The sequence below is a fragment of the Macrobrachium nipponense genome, chromosome 13 (genome assembly GCF_015104395.2).
Source record: "Macrobrachium nipponense isolate FS-2020 chromosome 13, ASM1510439v2, whole genome shotgun sequence".
In the NCBI taxonomy this organism is placed as follows: domain Eukaryota; kingdom Metazoa; phylum Arthropoda; class Malacostraca; order Decapoda; family Palaemonidae; genus Macrobrachium; species Macrobrachium nipponense.
This window is the reverse complement of record NC_087206.1, coordinates 32,822,151-32,830,370: the sequence shown is the minus strand read 5'-3', so window position 1 is coordinate 32,830,370 and position 8,220 is coordinate 32,822,151. Positions and strand designations below refer to the sequence as shown.

Below are 8,220 nucleotides of genomic sequence, written 5' to 3'. Positions count from 1 at the left end.
TTATATAAAAGAGGGATTTTGCTATGATATTTTTAATTATCATTGTAAATCCCTCTTTTATATGACAGATTTTTTTCTAACTTGTATATATATATATATATATATATATATATATATATATATATATATATATATATATTCATACAAGCATACAAAATTAAATACTGACAGACGTTATCCTTCCAAATGACGGAAAGGAGGAGCCCAGTGAAGTAACCTGGACTTAGGGCATGTAGGCCTAATGCATTGTACATTGGTGCCTCACGGGACGTTAAAAAAAAAAAAAAAAAAAAAAAAAAAAAAAAAAAAAAAAAAAAAAAAAAAAAAAAAAATTAAGGAAACGACTTACGACAGCCAGGATATTACTCATTTCTCCCCATCCACAGACGCTAATACATTACTGACACAGATATTATGAAGCATAAATTCTTTAAAAATAAAACTAATATTTTGGCTGGCCATGGTCTGGCAATCTTCGTTCAAAGTTGATCTTGCTTGAGGACGTTGGTAAGCAAATTCTCTAGGCTTAGGTTTTACGAATTCAATTTCTTCCTTACATTGTAATTATAAGCAGTCGGTTTCATCTAGAGACTTCTAAATAATTGTAAACGTAGGATGTAAATTTGATCTATTTTTACAATATTTATCTTTACACTTACTCCTTTCTTTTATATATTTCGACATGCTCCGCTAGGAAGTATGCAACTTACGAATAATAATAATAATAATAATAATAATAATAATAATAATAATAATAATTACAAATTGCTATCGGACAATAACACAATCACCAAAAATATATCAGAAGACCGAGAACGAACTAATTACGGTTAATGCACAATTACCGCCGAGTTGCTATTACTGAGCACTAGGGGCAATACAATGGCCCACAAATACACTTAATGCTCTCGCAGCCGACTAAATGCGAAAAAAATTTAATAAGCCATGTGTCTTTTATTACAGAAATCATCATAACCAAACAGATTAATAATCTAAATTGTTACCCTTTAAAGACATAAAACAACAGCAATTAGACTCGTAATAATCTCTCTCTTTTCATTCTCACTTAGCCATTAATACCAATTATTTTTATCATCATCAGCACATGACTGGGCAGCTGATATTAGATATTTTACTTATTTGCTATTATTACCAGTCTTTACATTGAATACTGTTTATAGTACTATATTAGCCTAATCTCAGCTAGTAGAGGCTAGGCCTATAAGCTAACGATACATTATATATATGTATATGAATCGTATATAAAGTATATGCTAGGTAAAGGTTCCTAAAATTCCTGACTAAAACTGCTTACTACACAAATATACCAAATAAGACCTAAGGACGAAATGATTATGTGACGCCCAGTGACAAGGAAAAGTAACAGCGGTCACGTCACATCCACGAAGGTCATGGCGAGGAAATAGAAGTATAAAGTTAGAAAGTGAAATCCAACACCATATTGCAAAGAATGCACTTAGCGAGAAGAAACAACACATTGCATAGGGAGTAGAACAAATGGTGATATTAAGCGTAAAACGAAACTAGGCCAAGCAACACTCGCTTACAGCCTTGCCTTATTGTTGCGAAACTAACAAACGTGTTTAAATACCCTTAAGCCAATCTAAAGGCCAAGCCAATGGTGTGAGCATATCTGTCTTCTCTAAGCAGAGCTGCGAACATTGAGTAAATGGTGATCGACAATTTTGTCCATCACAAATGACATAACAGAAGTAGAAAGAGAGCAAAAGACAGTACTTGAAAACTTACCCCGAGTTTCTTCTTCGCCTTATCTTGTGGGAGTGACCAAACAAGTTTTCATCTGAGGTTAGTATAAAAAAAAATCTCAGCATCAATCATCCACTAGAACTGCTCTTAACACCGCATACAACAAGAGTTATGTAATATAGTGAAAGGCTTCATCGGTTTGTTACTCTACATCGAAAAAAGAAACCGAATCACGGGTTACCAACGTGAAGAAACGGAGCACGAAAGAGAGAGCGAACTCTGTTCCGATCCACAGTCTACATCACACTGAACATGTGCACGTTTTCTCGAGGCACCGAGACCTCGCTATACCACAACCTGAGGTGCCAACTAATGTTTTTGTAATCCAGACAACCGTGATTTTTACCGTGACAGGCCCATGGCACAGTGTTTTATCGCTGCCATGTGTTTTTAACGGTAATGGAGCTTCTTTATAAAGTACCGTATATTTCTTTTTGTGCTAAATTCGTTCCATATGTTAATAAATTACAGATCATATTGGCATTCGCAGACTTTCTCCGTATGTGCTTGTTGCGTCTTCATTTGCAGATGTTGTCACGCACTTTTTGCACAAGAGGACATGGTAGAAATACTAACTCAAAGAGTGAATGACGTCACTTCTATTCAATGCCTAGGCAATTTTATTTCCTAAGACAACCGAATCGAATCTCAGCAGAAGTTACTCAAATTTCAAAGGCCAGAAGCCGAGTTCGTCTGCAAGAGCCGAGAGGAGTTGGTTGCCATGGCAACTGACAGTCAGGTGACGGGGACATCCACTAACCGTAGACAAAATTCTGAGATTAAACCTCGAACGAATCACCTATGCATGCATTAGGACGAGATTCGGTTCCTGCTCTATTTGGACGGCCGGGTAACTCATCAGCATATTTGGAAATCGGGTAAATGAAGTTCGAGTAATGAGGTTATTGAAGCCATTTACAATTTACGATTGCGTGGGCGTGAGAGGAAATTTTCGGCAAGGGAGGGGGATGAAGTTACCAAAAAGTGGCTACTGAAGTATTATAATTATTAAAAAGTGGCTTAACTAGACCACTACGTCATGTCAAGGGGTGAAAGCTGGAGCGAGACAAAGATGCTGGACATCCAGGTTTTAAAGAATAAAAAAGAATGCTGACAGTGGCTAAAAGGAAAGTGCAGGAGCATTTTCCTTCTTTATTTCTTCTTCTTTAGTCATGGTACTAACTTAATTAAATAGGCAAGGAAAATGCAGAGAAAACGTACGAACTACTTCTAAGAGATGATCAAACCACTCGAGGCGAGATGAATGTCAATAAGCTCCATTTTCATGTACTAAATTGCATAAAAGAATTAAAAAAGGAAAATAAAGAAAGCGGTTGGGACAGAGTCGCACGGCAAGAGACTCGAGTTATTTTTGTTGATCCTTTTGAATACCGTTCCAGAATCACGTTTGATATTTCTTTCGTGTACCAACTAAAGACAGACACCTCAAATGCGAGCGATGTCTAGAGTGGATCTCTTTCGGAATACTTGGCATAGTTTCAGATTACATTTAACGTTCCTTCGAGATCAAGCCCCACCCTTCATCCGCCCTTTCCTTTCCCTTATCTTCGAGCCTCAATTGGAAGAGGACTTTGGTTGCTGTTCACACTACCGGACTTTGCACTAAAATCAGGAAAAAAAAAAAATTAATAACGGAATAATTGGGGGCCATCGGGGAGAGCATCCCGATGCCCAACTATGGTCCAAGCTAGAACGAAACAATTCGTGATAATAAAAGAGAATTAAGATAAGTCCCATCCAAAGCGAGGGAATAAAATATTTCATCCCAAGAATAAACAAGTTTTCTGTACAGCTTATAATGCTGTATGAAACTCTCAGCCACAACCCATAAAACTCAGCAGCGGTCCATGAAACTTTCAGCCATGACCTAGTGGTGGTCTGTGTTGTTGAAATCTATAGCGGTGCAAGACGTACGATCATAGCTAACTTTAACCATGACTAATTTAAAAACTACTCAGGATAGAGGCCTGCAATTAGGTATGTTTGATGACTGGAGGGTGGAGGATCAACATACCAATTCGCAGCCCTCCAGCCTCAGAAGATTTTAAGATCTGGGGGCGGCAGACAAAGCCATCTCAATAGTTATCTTTTACAGAAAACAGAAAGTACTGCGCACAGGAAATAAAGTAGCATTCATCGCACAAAATTAATTTAGAATGTTAATGTTCTTAATTCATTTTATTACAATTATTTACCCTACCTCTTGCATTTTCCACTTATCTATTCCTTCGTAATATATATAATATATATATATATATATATATATATATATATATATATATATATATATATATATATATACACATATACATACATGCATACATACATATATATGTGCGTATAAATATATATACTAATTAAGAGTAGATTAAATAAATGTGTATATATATTATCATTATATTAGTATATTTAATATATACATAGGTATAATAAACTTTTATACACCGATTCATTTCAGCCTAAGTACAAATTATTCATAACAGGAAACCCCTATTTCAAGCAACACCAGGCAACCACTTCAAAACATGATCAAAGTCCCAATGCTACTGTATACATTGCTAATAAAAACCGCAAAAGTTGTATTCAGAACGTCAAGCTTCCTTGAGAATGCCAAAGTCATCTATAAATAAGATGTAAAAGCACTAGCAGTTGCTTTTCCCTTTGAGACCTTAGGCGTCCCGATCAATGTTTGTTTTCAGCAACTCGTTTTTCTCTTTCCCTTCATGTCATGTGTTGTGTGATTGTTTACCAGTTGGAAGCGTTGTTTGAATGCATTTGTCACTTTTGTGAACTTCTTCCGTTGTATTTTGCAGCGTTTCTTATTTTGAGATGATTCTTTTGCAAATAGACCAAGTCTCAAATCTCTCTTGTGCTACCTCACCTCGTTCGCCGATTGTCATGGTTTCTCCATCATCTTTCACTGTTTTTATTTTGTTATTTTTTCATACAAAATGTATGATTCGATATTTTGGCAATTCTTTGTATTGTGTATGATTCGTTATTTTGGCAGTTCTTTGTATTCTATATTTACTTTTTGTTTGCTCTATCTCTTTCCTCTTACTTCCCGATCATAATAAGGAGAGGAAACTAATAGTGAAACTGTTGTAGTAGGCAAATATAAAACGTGAACTGGACTTTAACTGCAAACTACATAACCAGAGAGTAGCACTTTTACAACACAGGCTGTCAGTTTATATATAGCTCTACCTGGTACTTCCCTGCTAACAGCAGCGTAGACAAATAGCAAAATATTATTATAGCCACTGATACTTTCACTCAATATCTGTAAATTTTTGACACATACAAAAGTAGAAGGTGAAGTAATGGTTCAGATGTGAGGAAGCTAATGTTAGAGATTACTGTTGTTAAGACGGAAGTACTACACTTTAAAAAGTTGGGATGTTTGTTAAAATAACCTACATACGAATTAACCGTAGGAAGAATTTCTGCAAGAGCTAACGCCCCTTTTGTAGTGTCGGGGCATCCCTTTTCGACTTTCTCTCCTCTTACATAACGTCATTTTTAATGGCAGGAGTTTGTTGGTTTACGGATGTATTTTCACAACGCCTGAAGTCTTGACCCTCTCATTCCAGACCTCATTCCAGACGTCTCGCAGCCACCCCAATGAACTTCCTTTTCGGTGACAGGCCGATATCGGTTCTGCTTTTACCTTCATGAGACGCTCGTGGAAACGCGAGCCTCCTTCATTTCGGAGGCAGTTCGGAGGCACTGCCTTTGCACTAACACCTCAGCTAGAAGACATTCCGGCCACACCAAAGGAACTCGCTCAAGGTCGAAGGACAAGTCTGAAAGAACTCAACAAAGACCTCTCTCTTCGGAAATGAGGACAATCGATGGCCAATAAGACTGGTTCTCATTGAATGTGTACCACATGACATGATCAAGGTTTTGTACTCTAGTAAATAGGAAAATGTTTAGAGGAACTTGTCAGTTTCCATTTATTCACTAGCCTAAAAGGACATGGCTAGAGAAAAAGCACAGAAGGGTGTCATAACTCTACTTTAGTGTACTTTAGTAGACGCGGTCTTTATTCTCAGTTCTGATCCATGGAGAGTCCCTTGGCACTCCTGGGGTCCCGTCGAGGGAATCATGAGTTTCCACTATATACAATGGAACGGGGAAAAAAACTTTCCTCAATATAGTTTTTCCCTCCGCCTTCGACAATTATCAACTTCACCACTGGGTATTGCTTATCGTTCCGGTATTATAAACATACAAACACTTCTTTCTTCTATATGTCACTTCTTTAAGGAATGCTACAATTGTTGCCTCTTATCGCACATCCAATGCTCATTTTCATACTGAAAACTGTAACACTTCTGTATGTAGATCTTGCCATCCTGACGACAGTCATTAACATATGTTTTAGAAACAACTCTATTTCAAGATTGTAATAAAAAAAAGTTATGCACATCTGACGAGAAACCCACCAAGCTTGAAGATTAGTTGGAATCTTTATTGATGCAATCCTCGCGACACCGCAAAAGACTACAATGATTTCCAAAGCCATTTCGTTTGTATCGAGTCAACCAGTTATAGATGCATATACTGGAATTGTGCCTCGTGAAGGGCTAGCTTATTGGAGACCCATTCCGCCTTGTGAGAGGCGTAGCATCAGTAAAAGATACATATACAGGACGCCCAAAAGGGTCGCGTTACATTGTTGAACAACCTTTGTCATAAGTACTTTGCTTGCACGTTGAAGTAGGTACATTTCGAGCTAAACCTATGTCAATAAATCACATTTGTATTTATATAAAATAAAAAGTAGACAAAAGAAAAAGAACGATGTCTTCGCCTAAAGGAACACACGTCTGAGCTTGAGTCATAGTAATAACATTAACATAAAACACACATGACAGCAGAAATAATAACTATGATAATAATAGTAGTAAAACACATACACATATCTGGCACTAATAACTACAATGGATGTTTGCTCAGTACAGATAATGTGGGGCAAGCCAAGCTGGGCTTACATGCTCTATGAATTTATTATTATTATTATTATTATTATTATTATTATTATTATTATTATTATTATTATTATTATTATTATTATTAACGTTGTGTTGTTGTTGTTGTTATTGACGATACTTGACACGATTTTTAAAACAAACTTACCTCGAGAACTAAATTTTTAAACATTCCTTTTTATTTACATACCTGCTCACACATCATATAAAAAGAGTACAAGAACAGAAGCAGAAGATAATTTGATCATTGGCCTTGAATCTGACATCTCGCATAAGACGACCAGGTACCAATAGCTACATGTAAAACCAAAAAAATATCACTCGCTGCACAGAGAACGCATCAAAGAACTTGGGGATTTTTAATGTCAGTTCGTACCCTCAGCACTGTAGAAAATTAAGGATAAAAGTTTGCAAGGGAGTCGAGTTGACTCTGCTAACGACTGACTTTACATTTTCAAACATTCAATAACCTAATTTCTCTAAAGAAAAACACGTAGGAGAGCTGAAAATTACGAGATAAATAAACCAAATAAAATAAACAGCACAAGTCGACCCCTGACGTAATAATTTCTAAAAGATTAACAATGCTATGACCACGAAAAGGAAAACAGAGCTAAAATTCTTCCTTCAGGGGAGAGAGAGAGAGAGAGAGAGAGAGAGAGAGAGAGAGAGAGAGAGAGAGAGATACTCATCAATACACTTGATATTCATCACAATAAACACTTCGTTTTGTTATAGCATTATTATTTTAACAACGTTCGCTTCTGAAAGACAAACGACTCTAGTAAATTTCCTGTAATACCGGCGTTGTCTCAGCTGGAGTAACCATTTTCTGCATGACTAAGCCAGACGTGGGATGAAATTCTGTAATGAACGCCTCCTCCTCCTCATCGTCTTCCTCCTCCCTCTCCTCTTCCTCCACCGGGCCATAACGCCCAAAACTTTCTGACGTTCCCATAAACAAAGCAACCAGCGTCGAAGCCAAAACGCAGCCCGAAGAATGTTCTGCCTAAGTGTCTGCGTTCTCACGAGAGAGAGAGAGAGAGAGAGAGAGAGAGAGAGAGAGAGAGAGAGAGAGAGAGAGAATATAAAATTAGTGGCCATAGGCCACCGGAATGGGTGACTAACTCGTTGGGGCCCTCCTATTTTAATTATAAAGAAGGAAGTAGGGGAGGAATGTTGGAAAGACCTGAGGGACAGAAATTTGTGGCGTTAATTTTTTCCAGGCCTCCTCATGCATCCCCTGGAGTGACAAAGAAACAGGATTCATTATATATAATATATATATATATATATATATATATCTATATATATAATATATATATATAATATAGGATATATATCTATATATATATATATATATATATATATATATATATCTATATATATATCTCTATATATATATATATATATA

The 8,220-nt window shown here is 36.6% G+C and overlaps 1 protein-coding gene across 2 annotated transcripts in view; it reads right to left on the bottom strand.

The window, feature by feature from the left end:
• The window catches only part of LOC135225727 (extracellular serine/threonine protein CG31145-like), a 686,301-nt gene extending 684,270 nt beyond the window's left edge, over positions 1–2,031 (bottom strand). For both annotated transcript variants that reach the window (XM_064265107.1, XM_064265106.1), the window contains exon 1: positions 1,771–2,031. The gene's annotated coding sequence lies outside the window, so the exon portion shown is untranslated. The remainder of the gene's footprint in view (positions 1–1,770) is intronic.
• Positions 2,032–8,220: the final 6,189 nt, after the last annotated feature.